This window comes from Strix aluco, chromosome 13 (assembly GCF_031877795.1).
Source record: "Strix aluco isolate bStrAlu1 chromosome 13, bStrAlu1.hap1, whole genome shotgun sequence".
Lineage (NCBI taxonomy): Eukaryota > Metazoa > Chordata > Aves > Strigiformes > Strigidae > Strix > Strix aluco.
Window position 1 is genome coordinate 19975579 of NC_133943.1, and position 19326 is coordinate 19994904.

The window sequence follows — 19326 nt, forward strand, 5'->3', positions numbered from 1 at the left end:
ATAATGATAACTAGAATACATTCAGAAAACATTTGGGTGACATTTCAATTTAGGCAAAAAAAACCCCACCTGTAAGACTTATTTTGTTTTGTATTATTATTAAAAACAGACAGAAAATTCAAAACATCCGGAATCTAAAGTACCTCTGCTGCAACATCGTAGGAACAAAGTTCTGCTAATGTCATGAAGCTCAACAGAAGTCCATATAAGATGAAGATGAAGATTTTATTTTAAAATTAAACTGATTTTTCTCACAAGCATTCTCTTATGCCCACATATTCACAAGTTCCAGAACATGTGTATCCACATAATCTATCCACTTTACTTGTGTGACACAAGAGACATTAGGGATACTGGCTGTGAAATCTTGCCTTCTGGCTTCTTCTTAGGGTAGGACATGCTGATTTTTGGGTGAGCCTTTGGCACCCTTTTTGTGCTAACAGTGATGTTGTTCTGTGGTGAGTCGATCCTGTGCCACCTTTGTGAGTCACTGGACGTTAATGCTGATTTATTTCTTGCCTTTTGCCTGCATACATGGGTATCTTATGGCTCCAGTCCTTGTCTTTATTTTCCTGCTCTTGCTTCTTCTGCTTGGCCCTTGTTTTAATCTGGCTCTTGTCTAAGGCTGGCCTTTTTTTCTGGTGAAGTGCATGGAGATGTGCTGTGGTCTTGCTGACCTGCTCATATGGGAGCCATTGCCTCTGCCATTCCCGTGTCCCTCTTCTGCCATTCCTTCTGGTCCTTCCACACCACATCGCTCCCACTCAAATGCCACACATGCCAGTCTCCACATTTCCCGCTAAAATCTTTACATCTTGGTACATGCTTCCGGTGGGAAGCCCATCAGTCCCAAGAAATTTCCCAGGGCTTTATCGGTAGCTGACGGGACAGACTAGGGATCAGACACAAGGGATTGAGGAGCCTCGGGTCTTGGATAACCCTGGTCATCCAAGTGATCTAGAACTTTTTTGTTTTGCTGCAGTTCAGGAAATGGCTGCCGTGCTAAATCTCTCATGTCTGCAGGCAGGCACAGCTGGTTGGCTGGCTGACCTGCCGCGCATGCAGGTTATTATTGTTACAATAAAAAGAAGTGGCATCTAAAGTCAGCTGTGAGGGCTTGGGGTAGACACGGTGATAATGGCTTCTGAATGCCAGAGAAGAGGCAGAGTGGTTATAAATTGAAGGAGATTACATTTAGGGAATAGGAAGGTTTGGAAGTGGGTCACTGAGATGAACAGACCGAGCATACTTTCTGGCATCCCTGTTGGGAATCCATCTAATGACGTATTCCTGTTAATTCTTTACTTGTGCATCCTCACAGCCCAGCTCATCCTCAGGCACTCCAGCCCAGATGGACCTGCCACAGCTGCCTCTTGCTCCCAGTTCCCCAAGACACCTGGAGCCAGAGCATACACATGTGTGGCGTGACAGGACCAAAGGCAGCACCGCTAATTACCTTCCACAAAGCTGCCACCTCCTCTGCATTGAGTTGGATGAGCAACGGTGGCCTTGGAAAGGAGACGGAAGAAGTGATTTCATGCACTGGTTGTGTGTCCTAGATAGCGACCTGCTGGGGGGGGAGAGCTGAGGAGGAAGAAAGCAGCTGGAAAAGTCTGGAAAACTGCTTGTTTTCCTTTTAATTTTTTGTTAGTGTTTAGGGCTGCAGTGCCAGGTTGCATGAGTTCGTGCTGGGACCACAGGCATGGCCATAGTCATGCCCTCTTGTTTAACCGGGGCTGAATCACAGTGCGGGGATAAACAAATTAACAAATGCAGCATTTCCCAGTGAAGGATATCTCCGCCGGCAGTTGGCAAGCCTGTAATGGTACTGGCTGTGTTTTCATATTGCATTTCCACACAAAAGTCATGAACTTATTGGGGCTGAGGAGGAGATGCACTGACACTGACACTCAGTGCAGTAGGAGAGTTTTTAATCCATGATTTATATCTACATCCAGATGTGAAGCAGTAACAGTGGGAGAAAATGGCTGTTTATACAAATTAAGTTGTGAACTAGTTTTTTAGGTGGAATAGAAACAAGTCATGCACCTTTTAGGAATGTAAGACAGAGTGCTGCAGTTCTTGCAGCAAAGAATATCATCTGTATGTGGAGATTTGGGAGTGGTTCAGCAAAACCAGTGGTGCAGAAGGGGGCTTAGGAAGACAGATAAGCAGGAGACCAGTCCGATTTATAATTAATGTGGATGCATGTGACAGTTATATATTTTGAGGGGCTATTAGGAAGGATGGAAAAGTGATATAAATTGTAGGGAGAGCATTACTGAATATTGTATCAAATTCTGGCGTCCACACTTTTATCGTGGATTAAAAAAAATTAGAGCTCAGAGAAGAGTTGCAAGAATGAGAAAAGATCTGAAAAACCTGCTGTGTGATGATAGGCTTAAGGACTTCAATCTATTTAGCTCATCAGAGAGCAAGTTGAGAGGTGACTTGATCATGGTCTCTAAAGTACATCCAGGGAGGAGATTTCTGATAGCGGAGGGTCCTTTAATCCAGCAGACAAAGACAAGACTCAGTGGCTGACAGGTGGAGCTGAAGTAAGAAAAATTCAAATTGGAATTAAGACACAAATGTTTCACAGGAAAGGTAATTAACTTCTGAAACTGCTCACCTAGGGATGTGCTGAATCCATCTTTAAATGATAATTGGAGAGATTTGCTCTTACCTAAACACAAGCTATAGGCTCGACAGCATTCATCCACGTGGAAGTGTAGGGAAATGCCCTCCACTGTGGCTACGCACATCGCCCTGCTTGCTTAGACCTGGCCAGTTGTCTGATCTCGTGGTGAGGACGTGTCTTGAGCTCGGGGCACACATCCTTCCCCTCCTGGGGGGCACTGCACTAGTGCGTGTGAGGATGGGGTCTTCCTTCCTTGGGGACATTCAGGGGATGCTTGTGCATTTCCTTTCTGAGTCAGGCATCCATCAGACAAAGTTTCTCCAGTGCCTCCAGTCTGGAAACTTGAGTTGCCAAACTACATGCATCTTTGAGCAGTTTATACCCCTTATTTTTGTTGCAATGTTCTTTATTTCAGTCCTCCAGCTCACCTTCGTTTTAGATAATGTTGGTTTTGGCATCAGGGTTGTCTGACCTCTCCTCTGACTCAATCACTGAACTCATCATGATATTGTCTCCTGCTGCCAAAGGTGCATCTTCAAACAGAAATTGGCTCAGATGCTCTTCATTAGAAGAAAACTCTTAAGAAAAAACTAATCGCAGAGGATCTCCAATTGCACTGGCAATAAAATCATAAAGAGCCATTGGTCCTGGTAGGTGTCAGGGTCCTGACTATACCAATAGACCTTAACGGCCTTGATCAGCCTCACCTGGGCCCTCACCCACACCTTGTCCGTGTCTCAGGAGTTCTATTTAAAAGCAACCCTGGGCCTTCTTTCTTTCTCTGAGCTATGTTGTAGGTGTGCTTCTCTAGTTTTTCTGACACTGCCTCCTGGATGGACATTGCTGGACTTCAGTCCTTGCTGACTCTATCTCCTTCTGCACTTCTGAATGGAGCCTGGACCCAGTTCACTGCTGACTATGTTTGGGACTGCTTTTGAACCCTGTTGCCAGTAGCTGGCTCGACCTGCTGTGTTCAGATGCTGTGGGACTATGCCTCTTGGTGAGGATGCTGCCTGTGCTAGGGCTACCCTCAGCTCCTGGCTCCCCTTCCCTTTGGGAGCAGCTGGCCCTTGCTGATCCCTGACAGTAGGAACCACCCCTAGTAAGCAAGACCAAGGCAGGAAAATTTATTTTCCAAGAGTAGGTTGCACAGTCTTGCAGGTATATCTGCACAACAGTGTTATTCCTATTGCACTTGTAAATTAATCCCCTAAGATTGTCAGTGGTCAACACATGTCATGAGGTGTTGAACAGTGGGTGCAGTCCTTCCAACTAGACTGCAAAGCTGAGATTAATGGCTGGTTATTGCTGAATAACACACCAAAAGAGAAAAATCTCCTTCAGTAAGAAACTTCTGGAAGCTTGCTGGCTCTAAAGCTGAGAACACCTGTGCTTGTGACACCACTGTCATGGGATGACTGATGAACATGTCAGCAGAAAGGAGAAGAGCTTTTGGGACACTGGAAGAGATTTTTCAAGTGCAAGCAGAATGCCCACATCATCTGTCCTAGGGACCTTCCACTGACCATGTGACCCATCAGAAACACTCGGGTCTTGGGGGTGATATCTATGTTGTATTTGTGCCCTCAGAGCTGACTGCATCAGCAGCATGCCAAGGGTTTCAGAGGGTTCAGAGCTGTGTTCCTCTACCCTTACCGGGCAATGCCTGCATTGAGCTTTTTGGTCACGCCTTATCCCCCATCTACAGCTCCACAAGCAGTGCTGCAGGGCACCATGAGGAGCTGCTCTGGTTTTGAGCAACTTGGTAGCTCCTTAATTCCCCTCCTGCTGCAATCCCAAGGGAGAGCAGGGCTGTTCTGCTTGCTTCTGTGTCTACTGCCCTGGGAGGGCAGGAGCATGACCCAGCACCAAACAGATGCTTGTCCCCATACTTCAAACCAGAGCATTTCAAAGAAGGGAGAAAAGACAAGGGAACGGGAGCAAATTTGGTGCCCTGGCTTTTGTCCTTTATGTTTCTCTGAACTTGCTGGTGGAGCCAGACCCTGGGGACAGTTGTCTGCCAGGCCAGCAGGAAGGCAGCATGCAGGCAGTGTGTGGGACCGCTCATGGGGGAGCCAGTTATGGTTGACGATGGATATTGCTGGTGCATGACAGCTTTTCAGGCAGACATCTTTCCTTGTGTTTTAGTGGAAAAACTGGAATATTTTGAGTGAAACAAGGAAAAGTCTGTTTTGAGACAAATTAATTTTTTGTTCAATGAAATGAAAGCTCCCCAGCTGAATTGTTTGCCCACCCACCAGCCCCACAGGCTCTGCTCAGAGGAAATCCTTAGCTGCTTGTGATAGGAAGGGGATTTCAGACAGCTCTTACTCCAGCATTTTACTCCCCAAGGCAAAAACAACAAATTTCCTCTAGAGCAAAGGTTGCTGAACTGTTTTAGCCAAGAGAATATATTACTGTAGTGTTGTCTGGAGGGATCACACTCTTGCACAGAATAATTTACTGAACCCGCAGAAGAGATTTTGTGTAACAGATGTAAACCTGACTGTATGCTGAATAACTACTGGGTATGTAGAGGGTTGTGCTGGTAGGTGCAACCAAGAAACCTGTAAAAATCATGTCTTTCAGGGCATTTACTGCTGCTTCTAGGACAACAGAATATCCTTGGCCAGTTTGTACTTAGGGGAAGCATAGATGCAGTTGTCCAGGAGGCTGAGTGTAGCCCGTAACATCATTAAAGTCATACATGCACTAGTAAGGATCTGAGTGTTAGGAGCCAGTGAAAATGAAAAAAGAAAAAAAAAAAAAACAAAAACCACAAACACCAGCGGATCAGACTCATTCTGACACTATAAATGAAAAGCCAAATGAAGTCTAGAAATTCATTCATCCACATCACTCATGTTAAGCCTTAAAATGTTCTTACTAGCCAATGAAAATCATTAAAGAAGTGACAGCTAGGTTCTCTAGAGGCGAAAGAGTCAGAGTAGTAGATACAGGATATGCTTTAGCAAGAAAAATTTGATGAACTAGCCTCTAAGTTAGTGATTTTTATGGCTTCATCTGCACATTAAAAATGCGAGAGAATGCCATTTGGTGTTAGCTCTGCTCCTAAGATATTAGATGGAGTCAATTCACAGTTCTTCAGTAGATAATACTTTTTGTTTTTAGCAAAGGGTGTTGAAACAGAATGGAAAATTAAAGCAATTTTTCCGACAGCAATGCATAAATGTTGACCATGAAACGGAAAAGCAAAAAACCAAAACAAAAAGCAAGTACGTATCTAACCAAGTGCGTCTGTATTAGGCAGCAGTGATTTCATTACTGCTTTCATTTGAATAAAGGCAGAAGATGATGTGCCCTTTCTGTAATGGAAATGCTCTTCAAGTCCAAACTATCCATGGTCATTACAATCTGAAGAGGATAGCTTAGGAAATAGCTATATGGAGTCAGACGTGTGCCTGGGGCACAGCGCAGCTCATTCCACGGCTGGACGCGTTTTACCTAAGTGTGTGGGGCTGGATGCAGATGGGTCCTGCTTTTCCATAAATATCCATGTCTGTGGGTAAGTTGTTCTGCTCTGGAGTGCCTTAGACTTTTGCCTGTTTGTCTGACAGTTCAGTGGTGTGGTCTGAGCAGGGTTCCCCTTCAGTCCTACTTGCCAGATTTTCTGGAAGCATTTTTAAGCGCTTAAAAAGCGCAAGATAAACTAAAACTCTGACCAGAGGAAAGGCTGCACTTGGGATAACAGGTAGCAGCATTTCTGTGGTCACCTCTCTTGCCCCAGTTCCCTGCACACCTAACGCAGGAACATCTGAGGTGTTGCTGCTGAAACTCATGTTTATCCTTTGTATTTCTCTGCAAGTTTTTCCTTCCCCTTTGTGCAGTGACCAAGGGCTTCCCTACCTCTCCCTTCATCCTTCCTCCAGCTCTCTGGCTGCTGCAGGAGAACTGGGCTACCGTGGCCCACAGCACAATGAGGTCTCCTCTACTCTCTTGGTGTGTGCTGGCACTGTCCCAGCAGGACACCCTACACCAGTACCATCCCACCCTGCTCTCTGGCTGCCTGGGATGTACTTTTTCCCCAAAGAACCTAGGGTTTGTGCACACACATCTCCACAAGGGGACAGGAGTCTCCTGAGATCTCTCATGTGACTTTGCACCCTTTTGCAGCAGTTCAACCTAGGACTTGGCATGTCTTGTTCCTTGGAGGTGTCCCCATCTCAGCAACATGCCACGTCCCATGGACCTCCTGGGGCAACACTGGTGGGATCCTGATTTCCACCTGCCTCAGCTGTGCCCCTGCCCTGAACTAAGCAGAGTGCAGACGGGCAGCAAGAGCTAATGGGAGAGGTTGGGAGGGTCCGGGGCAAAAAGAGATGCAGAGTAGCCAAACTTCAGTCAAGGTTAAGTGTGCCATCTGTCACGGTGCCACTAGATGTCCTTATGAGAAAGGGCTTGGTGCTGCCCACGGCCAGGTAACCACAGAGACAAAGCTGGGTCTGGAGCTGGGGCACCTCTGCCTTTCTCTCTCACCTCCACCCAGCAGTTTGGCTCTTCCACAGCCAAATTAGCCGTGAGCAGCGATTTCTGGCTGAAAGACAAGCTCCAAGGGAGCCGTGGGGAGGGCAGAGAGAGGCATCCGGGCAGTCACCTGGGGATGCTGCAGCACAAGGGTGCTCACAGCTTGTGCTGAGTCAGTCCTCGCCCCTCCTCATAAACTCCAAGCGGTTAGGAAAATAAAAGGCTGTGCTGTACAGCTCTGAGAGGAGCTGTGTGGGAGGACAAGCCAGTGTGCAGCCCTGTTGTGTGGAGGGCTCTTGCAGGGCTCAGGTCCTCTTTGCAGAGCTCCTTGAAGCCAGCTTGGAGTGGCCGACGTGTGGGAATCACTGGGCAGTGGTCCTCACCGAGCCCATGTGTTTCAGGGCATAGTATTTTCACCACATCTTTGTTTTAGCCTTCACTGTTAACGGGCTTTGTGGTCCTGGAGCAGGGACCTTCCTGTGGTGCTAGGCCTGCCCCTCTGCACTGGTGATGGTGTGGTTGGCCATGCCAAGGGAGACCTGTGGTTGCCCATGCCAAGGGAGCACCGTGCTCCTGCTCCTGCTGCTTCCCTGGTGCTAGCAGTGTGTTGGAAGAAGGACTGAGAAGCAGAAGGTGAAACTCTGCAGTGAGGAGATTAGAGCTCTTGTGTTTTTCTTTTTTTTTTTTTTTTTTTTTTTTTTTTTTTTTGTCTTCAAAGGAATGACTTCGTATTTTTGGAAATAATAGCTGCTCTGAAAATCCTGGTACAAACTCTTCCAGACTCCAGTCTTGCTTATCATGCGCTGTGCTAGGGGCCCTGTTGGGAATGCAGAATTTTAACTCTTTACTGCCTGCTTCCCTTTCACAGTTTTAGTAACTGACCCTCTCATCCCAACATAGTCTAGTAGCTCAAATTAATGCTAGGTAATGCTTGGAGTCGAGGACAAATCTTGGCAGGAAAGGTGAGTCGGATGCCTTGGGAATTTGGACTCATCCTGGTGCAAAGATGATGGAGACTAAAGCTGGTGGTGTTGGATGCTGAGCTGCCGTGTTTCAGCCATGATCGAGGTGTGACTGACACACAGTCTGCAGCCTGGCAACCAGAAGATGCATCTTTGATAAAGAAAGTTGCCCAAAATAGGAAGAATGGAAAGAAATAATTACTGTGGCTTGGTTTATGGGTTAACCTTCTCATCCCTGTACAGATCTCAACAGGCTTTTGATGTCTCTTGATAGTCAGGAGTCATGGGGGGGGTGGGAAGAGATGTTAAATTCAAACTCGTGGAACAGTAATGATGTAAAGGAGGGGAGTTAGCAGCTCACTAATTACATTTGCAGATAAATCCTAACTGGGAGAAGATGCAAACTCCAGTGTGAAGTGAAACACAAAGGAAGGTAGAGGCTGGAGCTGGGGGTAGGAAGCAACAATTTGATGAATGCAGTTCCTGTATTGTGGGGAAAATAACCCCAAACAAGCCCAATTCAATGGGAGTGAAACACCTGGAGAGAAATAGCCTTGGGCAGAAAACATTCAGTTTAACAGATAGGAGTTTGTAGTCGCTGCTATTGTGTGTTGCAGACCCAGAGGAATTGCATGGCAGGGGCAGGAAGAGGCCTCTGTTGCTTGCCTGAATCCCAAGAAGGATTTGGTTCAGATAGTGTGTGCAGCGCTGGGTCCCAGGGACCTTGAGAAATGCAATGGAAAGCCACGGGTCCAGCAGAGAGATGAGGACAGGACTTGTGCAGGGACTGCCCAGCCCTGGGCATGGTGTGGCAGGGTGGGAACTGAGAAAGAAAAAGGAAAAGCTGGAGGGAGTAAGTAGGACAGGGCGGCAGGTGATACACCAGGAGGATGGAGGAAGGGAGAGAAGAGGATGTGCCTCACAGCAGACACTGTGCTTTGCTATTTTTAGGTAATCCTTGAAGTCACAGTGTGCTGTGCAGTGGCCACCCGAAGAAGTGGGGTGGGTTTTGGGAGCAGCCCTTGGAACCTCTTCCTCCCATGACTCTGCCAAGGGACAGGGAGAGTGGGACCCCAGCACAGAGCAGGGACACCCAGCATGCAGATCCCATGCCTGCTCAGCCTCAGGCCTCCTCACTCCTTGTGGCAGTGGGACCTTGCTGCGGGACATGGCCAGGATACAAGAGACACAGCTTACAGCACAAGAAGGGGGCATGAGCTTGATGGTATAGGGTACAGTCTGATTCTGTTAACTCATGCTCTCTCAAAGCCATAACCTCCAGCCCCATCACCCTGGCATGGGCTGTGTCAGCTTGGAGAGAGGCCACCAACCTCATTGCTGCCCAGGTTGTGAAGCCAGGTGGCTGGCCTGCCCCAGAGCTGTTTTCTAGGTTCATGTACTTCTCATGTGTTAGACCCATCCTGTGAAAATCCAGTATCACCTTCTCCTTCCCACTGAGCTCGTGCCATGAGTGGAACACTCTTTGGAAGTGTCTCTGGGCTGGTCCACCCAAACTTGTCCTCATGGGACTCTGTCCCCACTGCTCTGACATGTTGTCTTAACACCCTGTCTTTCCAAATCAACCAGAGAGAGACTTTCTGTGTATATCACGTTTCTTGGTGAAGAAGCTGGTGAGCACCAGGTTGCTCGGCAGCTCTGACCTTGCTGCCATGTGGCACAAATCAGCCATCCCCATTTCCCACTGTGGTGCCATCGCACCAGGTATGGACAGATCCTCAATCTGGGTGTGTCAGGGCAATGCATATGTAAGGAGCTGGGGTATCGGATCTTGTGCAGAGCTGGAGGAGCAGATTTCCTATCTATACAGGGTAAATGGCTAAGGAAGAGAGGTGTGCTGCCTGTCAGTTCATTATAGCAGAAACACAAGTCTGTGTTTCAGGAGCCCTCAGCTTCCCCTTCTGCTCCTGTAATTGTGAAATCCGTTTGCCAGTAGTCCTCCTGGGATGAAGCTGCAGGGATAGCAAGGGCTTAACATGCAGTAATGTGCTTGCTGAAACCGCTCCCCTCCTGAGGCTGCACCATGTACTTTAGCCTGCCATTACCTGAATCCTTGGTCGGCTGGAGTTAACAGCTATCGTAGTTCAAGTCTTGCTGCAGAAATAAATGGGATCCCAAGGGGCTTCTCATGACAGAGCCCTCCAGGTCATGAGCTGCCCCAAGCAGACTAGGAAAATGGGTGGAAAAGTCTCCCATGCCTACATGGGGAAGAACTCCCTCAGGCCTGCCCTGGGCAGCCTGGGCACTGTGCAGTGCAGGAGCTGCAGTGCGGACTCCGAATGCAGCACAGAAATGCTATATCAGTCCTACCAAAACCAGACAGACTGGCTGGAGAGAGAGGGTTAGGCAGGTATGTTTAGTGAGAGGTTACAGGATTGCTAGCCCATGTAAGCCAATGTTTTAGAAAGGGATTAGCAGCAATAAGAACACAGTAAGAAACAAGTGGCAAGCATGGACCAGACAGGTGGGTGGCCCTGAAGAGACATGGCCCTGAAGAAACACTGCCCTGCAGGTCTCCTATTTTCTGTTCATGTTTAGGGGTCCATCAGTGCAGAGTGCTGCTAGCTCCAAACATCTGTGCAGCAGGGCACAAATGATAAGGGTGGGTCCCTTTCTACCCCAGGAGCCTGTTTGTTGTGCTGCAGCCACCTCCAGACCCTTGGTGAGTTCCAGCTGTGCTGGGACCTGCCAACCAAGCCAAGTGGGGTTTCCTTCTCCACCTTATGTGCCCCTGTGCTGGGTCTCTCTACTTAGCATGTGAAGAAGTGTGAATTTCAGGACAGGTCTCGCCCAGCTTGAAGCGTGAAACAGCTGGAGCTTGTCCCCAGGGCCTTTGCACTGTGCTGGGTGCAAGGGCTACATGCATCCGTATGAGCCTTGGAGACCCCATGTGTGAGAGACTTGTGCCTCAGCCAGGACCCCTTCTTTCATCAAGCAGCTCCTCATGTCAGCAAAAATATGGAGTACCATCTCGTATCCTTTTCCCTCTTTTTTAACCTGCTGGGGATTCAGTGACATACATCTGCTGTGCTGTGTTGGAGGAGGTCTCAGTTTTCTTCAGAGCTTATGTCAGGAGCTCTAGCACCCACATGAAGCTTTCTGAGGATTTTGTCGTTTGCAGCCACAGTAGCTTGAAATGAGTGCTGGAGTTATAAGCTCCCTGTGCTGCTGGTGAACCCCAATGCAATCTCAAAGCTAGCTGAGCTCTGGTGAACAGCCCATGTCCCGCAGCCAAAGTAATTCAGGGTCTGCAACTTGAAGCACAGAGCAATTCACAGGCTAACCCACTTGTAGGGCAAAGGATGAAGTGCTACATCCTGAATATGAGCAGTGAAATTACCAGTGCCACCTCTGTCAATGCCACTGAATCCCTCTGAAATGAATTCTTGAGAAGAAATGAGCCTGTTATACGAAGAGATTTGCTGAACACCGTGGATTTGCCTTTCCTAGCTATGTGCAGGGGCAACGCAAGCTGACCTTGCTCCAAGGTCAAATAATATCAGCGTGGGTTCATCAGCAAGTCCTTCCCAGTGTGCTTGCTCTCTCCGCTTACAAAACGTGGGCCAAATCCATTCCTGGGGAAACAGCATGAGGTTACAGTGGGTCCACTTTGCTTTCTGCAGAGCAAAAGCTAATCAGTCCCACCGTGCCTCCAGAAGGCACGGGTGTTAATGCATGCTGCCAGGAAGATACTGTCCCCCAAAAAGGCAGCTGGGATCAGGGCCAGGGTGGCTGCCTGAGTGCAGAAGAGCTGTTTGGTCAGCGTGGAGACTGGGTGGGAGAAAACAGTCGTCCTTCACACCTGCAGCACAAGACCAAAAGGGTCTTCCATGGGGTCACCTCACCAGCAAGGTCTGTTTCCATCCATCCATTCTGGAGAACAGCTGGTCTCCAACCACTGCGCCCCACAGAGGGAAGCAGGAGGGGGTTTGCCCTTTGCATCCCACCCTCCTTGAGTGGTCTGGCTTTTAGGGAGGCTCAGAGGAGCCTCCTGGGAGGCAGGCAGCCCCAAAGTGCCTGCAGTGGGACATGCATGCCCTGCATGGGGCTTTTGGGTGGCTCAGCTGCAAGGGGGCATCCCTAAACCCCCTGGGCAGATTTGCTCACTGTCTGAAAGACGTGCCAAGCCAGCCCCATCATGGGCTGATAATGTCTGTATTGAAGTAGTCAACCGAAACCTCCATTTCCTTCTTCTGGAGGGCTTCTTCCCTTGAGAAGAGAACATGAGGTATGAGACATATCACAGGATCCAGATATTTCGTGCCTGCTGTTTCCGAGCTGCTCTTCTGGCTGATGCTAGTGTCTCTGCATAGCTTGCTTCCCAGTTACGTTTTCTAACTGTGTTTTGGAGAAGCTGGTCAGGCATGACGAGCCTTGGGGTCCCCTACCTTTGTGCACTGGGATCTCCCAGGAGGATCTGGCAGAAAGTAACCTGTTGTGCACCTCTGGTGTTGCATGGCTCTCAGTGCATGCTGTGCTCAAGGAGGTGGTGGTCTCACCTGTGGTGGGGACAGATGGGTGGGGAAGATGCCCAGGGAGACCCCCTCAAAGCCTGCAGCCCCTGGGGACCACAAGGAGGAGCAGGATACAGGCAGCTCCCTCAGGATTTAGGGTAGGAACCCAATGCCCCTGTGTTGGCTGTGAGCAGAGCAGGACAGGAGGATCCACCTCTGAGGACACAGTGTCCAATAGGAGAGCTGAGCAGAAAGCCTTTTTGTTTCCCTGCTGCCAGACTCTATGACTCTGGGAGCTCTCTGCTTGCAAAGTGAATCCTTCCCCTTGATATTCAAATAAAACCCAGCTTTTGAGTTTAGAAATCCCTCAGAAGGGGCAAGGGGGGGGTGTATGGAAGTTGTCTAGGGACACCCACTGCAAAGAAGCTCTCTGAGATGTCGTGGTCTCTCAGTGCCTGTGCCAGGAGCTGAGAGGCAGGGAGCTCAGCAAAATCTTCAGATCTTGCTGATTCTGGGGAAGAGAGCACACAGTAACAATTTGGTTGGGTTCCCCACTGCTGGGAGTGCTCTTAGATGTTATGATTTCTTAATATACTCCCTACGCATGAACACACCAGGTGTTGGAATTTCATAAATTTGCATCTTCGCAATAGCTGCTTGATTCACCAAAAGGATCAAAGCTGATCTTTCCTGAAGAGGCAGCCTGTCTATTCAAAGCATTTTCATGTGACAACTTAAAATGGGTGCTGTGACAGTGCTGTAGATCCGCAGTGGCCACCACCCAGAAATCTGTGCTGCTGTTTGCACTGCTTTTGAGTATTCTTCACAACTTTGTGCTTCAGGGCTTCCCCCTCCACTGGTTACCTATCTGCATGTCTCCAGTGCCAAGCAACCTGGAGAGGGGCATGAGCACATCAGCACTTGAAAGGGAAATCTTTTAGCTCACTCTTTATTCACAGAACTTTTCACCCCACGCAGAGTCTCAAAATCTATTAGAAAAGGCATTTTTCTCAGGTGAATAAAAATATCTCAATGCCTTAATGAGAACATTAAACTCAGTTTCACCTGCTTTGACTGGTGCCATGAGGTCTCGTAGTAGAACAAACATCTTTTGTCCAACTACTGGAAAAAAAAAAAAATCTCTTTCCCTGACAGGTTCTGTATTACCTTGTCCTTGAAATTCCCTTCATTGTTCATCATGTGAGGCAGGGACACCTTATTGTTGACGGAGCAGTTCCCAGATCTTAGGCTATGTAGCTGGGATAATCCTTTATGCCACTGGCAGTACACCATCCTTATCATGGATACCTAAGAGCAAGCACAGAAACAGAGGATTCCCACCTTTTGGTAATAAAATATTACTGTTTCCATTTGTGTCTTATACAGTTCTGGTGTCCATGGGCAAGATCTGATCTATCTATCATAACTTCCAGCTACCTCCTCCATACCTTCTACCTACGTTTGTCACTTCATTCAACACCAAGACACTCAGCAAATTCTCCAGGTCAGTGAGCACAAAGCAGCACCACACACACTGCTGTATGGACTAAGGGCTTCACCGGGATAAGCACACCTGAATAACAAAAGTGTGTGTGTGGTTTTCTGCTCTGGTCTTTATTTCAGATGGCTGTAGGTCAGCTGTGGCTGGGATTGCTCTATCAGCATCCCTCTCCCTTCAACTAGTCACAATGGGATGTGCTCCCTTCCCACATACCTGTAACTTTCTCTGCCTTTGGCGTGGCGCTTCTCCATAGGAATCACCCTCTGGGGTGATGGTCCTCTCCCACTGCCTTCCAGTTCACCCTGCAACTCTCTGCACCTTCAGTACAGCCTGCTGAGTCTGTGTGCCAGGGTATCCCGAGAGCGGGAGTCAGGGGGCTGATTGGGAGATGCCAATTAACATCTCTTAATTGAAGATCACATAACAAATATTTCTCCTCAGGCTAGCTGGAAGTTATAGCTGTGATCTGAAGTTAAGGGCAACCCAAATGCAAACATGAGCAGAGTGTGTCTCAACATGCCTCCATGCTGCCAAGCTAGGGGATGTGATATTTAGGTGAATCTTCAGTTTCCCACATGGGCTCAGTTTGAGCAAAAGCAGAGTGGTGAAGACGGTAGAAAACTGGAGAGTAATTTGGAACCTAGTTATATTTACTCCGAACACCTCTGTTTCTCCACTTTTCTTAGGGTGATGTTTTTAGGTGGAGGAATAAGTGGTCTTGGCTGGGTCTGCACCTGTGCTGGTTTTTCCTCAGATGCAGCACCTTTCTGGGAACATGGGAGTCTGAATTTGCCCGTGAGAGTCACCTTTCAGAGATGTTGGAAACAGCATCTACCAGATGTGATGATATTAAGGACAAAAACCATCTGGGTGAGTGGAAATCTGTAGAGACAGAGGCACTTTGCAGAGTCCAAAAATGGCAGCGTCGAGGGCTTTGCTGAGCTGGCTTCCTGACTGAGAGTCAGCTGCTGTTTCCAGAGGACCTCTAAATACTGGTTTGCTTTGGCAAGAATATCTGCAGATTTGCTACTAACAGACACCTGGCTGGTCTCCCCAGGGACTTCATCTTACTCCGGGTCAGTACAGCTTTCTCTCTCTGAGCTGTGATGTCCAAGCCCATCTTGCAAAGCTGGCGGTCTGTAGGAGCTGTGCATGGGCTGCCACGGTGGGTTATTCTTGGGACATGTGTTCAAAAACAGATGAAAAGCAAAAAGTCCTTTGCTCGGGAGGGAGCCAAGCACGCTGGGACCAAAACTGCTTGGCAGAGAGGAGGACTCCTGCTTGAGACTCTTCCTGCAGCCAGGGTGGGTTCAGGGGGGGATCTGCTGGCCACCCCTCGCCTCTCCCACAGACTGTCTCCAGAGGAGTTTGTGAAGGATTGATAGCACTAAGTACCTTTCCAAGACCAAAGCTCCATCACTCAGATGTTAGACATTGTCTGGCGTGACACTCTGCTCTCTGGCAGTGACTGGGGTGGCCTGCTGACTGCAAATCTGCTCGGTCCACCGACAAATTATCTGCACATCAGCACATTTAAGAGAAATTAATTTCTCTGCAGGGGCAGGGAAGAAAGTCTCTTCCAAATCATAATCTGCCTCGTAGTGGCTGTTATGAAAGGTGGTGACAATCTGCCCTGTGCCCCACAGAGATGGAGCAGCATCTCGGCTGGATCTTCAGACAAGCCAGCAGGCAGGAAAGTCACAACAAGCAATGTAAAGAGACCAGGGTAGATGGCTTCTAAAGTTAGTTACAGAGGACTGGAAGCCCTGAGGATGTTTGAGCTTTCCCTCTGCAGTCAGCGCAGGGACACAGAAGCACTGCAGAGGAGCAGTGATGGGGAGGATGGGGTCACAGGTGCATGGATGAGGAGGGAAATATTTTTAATAAATCTGATATAATCTAATTAGTGGCATCTGACTGAAGAACAAATGCCCCTCTGCTAAGGAAGAAGAAAAATTTAACCCCAAAGTCCTGCTACTCTTTGTGCTGGCCTAAAATAATATGTAGGGTTTAGGACAGAGGAAACAGTAACAGAAAGGAAGGAAGGTACATGAGGATAGATATGAAATGGAATAAAATGTAATGTGGCTTTACCAGAAGAAGATCAAGTGAGATAAATCTGCTGTCTCTTTTTGGGGAGATAGTTGATTTTTTTTAATGGAAGGAAAATGCAATAGATTTCATCTACCTGAATTTCAGCACAGCACTTGACATGGCACCATATGAAAGCTTTCTTGTGCCTCTGGAGAAGATGGGCTCAGTCAGGTGAAAAAGAGCCCAGGAAGGTGTGCTGGGCAGTTACCAGTCCCAGCTCCCCTGCTCCACGCTTTGACCGTGAATGCAGATTCAATGCAGCAAAAAGAAACCAAAAATTAGAGAAATAGATCTATTGCTGCTGTGGGCATCTGTGGGAAAGATAACCAGAGGGGTGTCATCCCCCATTCCTTGGTGTGGCAGAGCCCCAGTTGATGGGATGGGGGAGGCAGAGAGGGGAAAGGCACTTTCCATCGGCTGTGTTCCTGCTCTGTGCCAGCTCGGGTTAGGAGAAGGAGTGTCTCTGTGGCCAGAGCCCCTGCGGGTGTTCATCCTGCTCCTCCTGCCTCCCCAAGAGTGGGTGATGATGGGGTGGAGGGGGTGCACAGCAGCAGGCAGCAAACCAGCTCCTGCCCCATCCTTTTTCTTCAAGGAAGCCCGTAGAGACCAGCCAAGAAATGCCATGAAAGCCACTTTCAAGGGGCAAAGAATCCAACCTGGAGAGGAGAGCAGCACCTGCTCCCACCTCCCTGCAGCCAGGCAGGGAATGTCACACATGAGCTCCGTCCCTGCCCACGAGCTGTTCCCCCCACCCGTGCCATCCCCAGGCTGCCTCAGCCCCAGGCGTTCTTTGCTCATACTTGCGTCTGAATGCACATTTCTCCAGCTCACTGAGTCAGCTGGGGCTGGACCAGAGCTGGAAAGTGTTTTATGTGTGCAGAAATGGAAAGGAAATGAATGCTGCTTCTCCTCTCAAGTCTGAGATGGGGGAATGATTTGCCAGGGATTTGTAATAGTGTTTTTTTTTTTTTTTTTTTTTTTAAATCTGCCTGAATAGGCTTTCTGAGGAGAGAAAAGAGAAAGACTGAAAACAGAAAATATGGTTATGTCCTAATAGGATAATTTATTAGTAGGGACAGAAAAATTAAATAAGGGGAAAAGAAAAAAACAAGATTCCCTAGCAGTTAGGAACTGCTCTTGCCATTGTGGGACCACATAGCTATCGGGGCAGGAATTTATCCCACAGCAGTTTCCCTTGTATCTCCACAGATCAAGTCCTGGGGCAGTGTTGAAGAAACCTGGGAACCGATCCCTCTGCAGATATCCTCCTGAATGAGAGCCTGTCTCTGATCTGTACTCTGTAAACATTTATGCAAGCCCACCTGCTCCAAGCCTTCCTGGATAAGCTCTGGGCTTTTGCCAGGATGCTGATGGCACTGTGGGTCTTGGGAGCCAAATTTGCTTCCTGTTGTCACACTCTGTGCCCTGCAATATAGTTGATTTTCTTGCAGTCTAAGTGAGCTTCAGCTCCAGCTGAGTTCAAGGTAAGAAAAAACAGGGTGACACACCCTTAACTGCAAACCTCTTTAGTTTTGATGACTGAGGAACTCGTGTGCCTCTGTTTCCCTGGCTTATTTCTTCTTAACCAGGGCTGGGAGCGATTGCAGGCAGCAGCCTGGCTCCTGGAGCAAATGCCACCCCAAAGGCTGCCCTGCCAACATGCTGGGACCCAGCCCTGGAGGGTTATGTTCCAGAAATGACACCTGCCTGGAGCAGGGATCAGAGGAATCCCGAGTGGGGGCGGGGGGGGGGGGGGGGGGGGGAAGCTGCCTGAATGGAGAGAAAACTCAGTCTGTTGCCTCCCCATCTCCCCATGACTGGCAGGACTCTGCAAAGTTTGGTGTGATTAATGTCCTCAAAATGGGCATTTCTGATGGCTGTCACCTGTGCCCTGTTTTGATTTTCTATTTGCTGAGTTGGGAACAGGTTGCAGGTTTTAATTCAAAGGATGCTTGCATGAGCTTCACTGAGCTGCAACCACAGGGAGATGTCCTGCTGTCGTCCTCCCTCGTGAGCTGCCTTGGACACTGCTCTGGCCATGCGATAAGGTGCTGTTGCTGCTGACCTGGTGAAAAGACAACCCTTGCTTTGTCTGTTACCCATGCAAACTTTGTCTGCCTGGCTCTCCTGAGCATGCTGAGAGGCACAAGGGAGAAGAGGGGCTGGAAGGAGCATGAGATTTCCCCTTTCTGGAGCAGTGAGCTGTGAGGCTGGCTCAGCCACCTGCAGGGGTGTAGCTTCAAGCTTTTGTGTCACGGGTCTGGTAAGATGCTGTAATGAACAAGCCACAAAGGCAATTAATTGCTAACAACTAGCCTTGACTGCCCACAGTGGGGGCAGGAAGCTGAGCAAAGGCTCTGCAGGTTGCTGGTCTTGCTGGAATCCCCTCACTTCCCCAAAAGTATTTCTACAAGAGCCCAGCGAGGGCTTGGGCCCTGGCACTGAGAAATCCACCCCTGATGGCACGGGGCTGTCTGGGAACATGCTCAGCCCTCTTCTGCATCACTGCCGTGTCAGGTCACCGTCCGGTCAGCAGAGGCGTTTTCGGAGGGAGCATCAACCAGTGGGAACTGCAAGAAGCAGCATGGCTGGTAGCATGAGCAAGACATTGCACTGTTTCCTGTCCTGCATCCTTGTTGGACAAACTCACCAGCTCTGTTTGATGAGATGCTGTGTTACTCATCTCCTGGCTAGCAGCAGGGTTTCCAGGGACACTGACTCACTCCTGGAGTGGCCAGATCACAGCAAACCCCCAGATGCTCCCGTGATGCCCATCGTCCCAGGAGCTTCCCACTGCCCATGGGTGCCGTTCCTTTTCCCCAGAGGCAGCCTCAGCAGTTTAATTTCTCTTATAAATACCAGAATTGGCTTTCACTTGTGCCATTTACCCTGGGCTTTCTGCCTCTCCTCTTGTGAGATCCCCAGTAAACTCTGGCTGGTTTTGCTCAGCTGGAATTTGCTGACCCACATCCACCTTTCCAGAAACGTATGTCCCAGACCAGAGCTGATGCGAGTCACACTTCTCATAGAAATCATGGGGTACACCTGGGGTTCAGCGCTGTGGCCTTTGGCCAGTCTGCTCTGAGCATGGTAAGCACTGTTGTCCTGGCACTGCTTGGACCATTGGCAGATGGTGGGTGAGGAGACATGTCTGTGTGCAGGTGGGAGGAC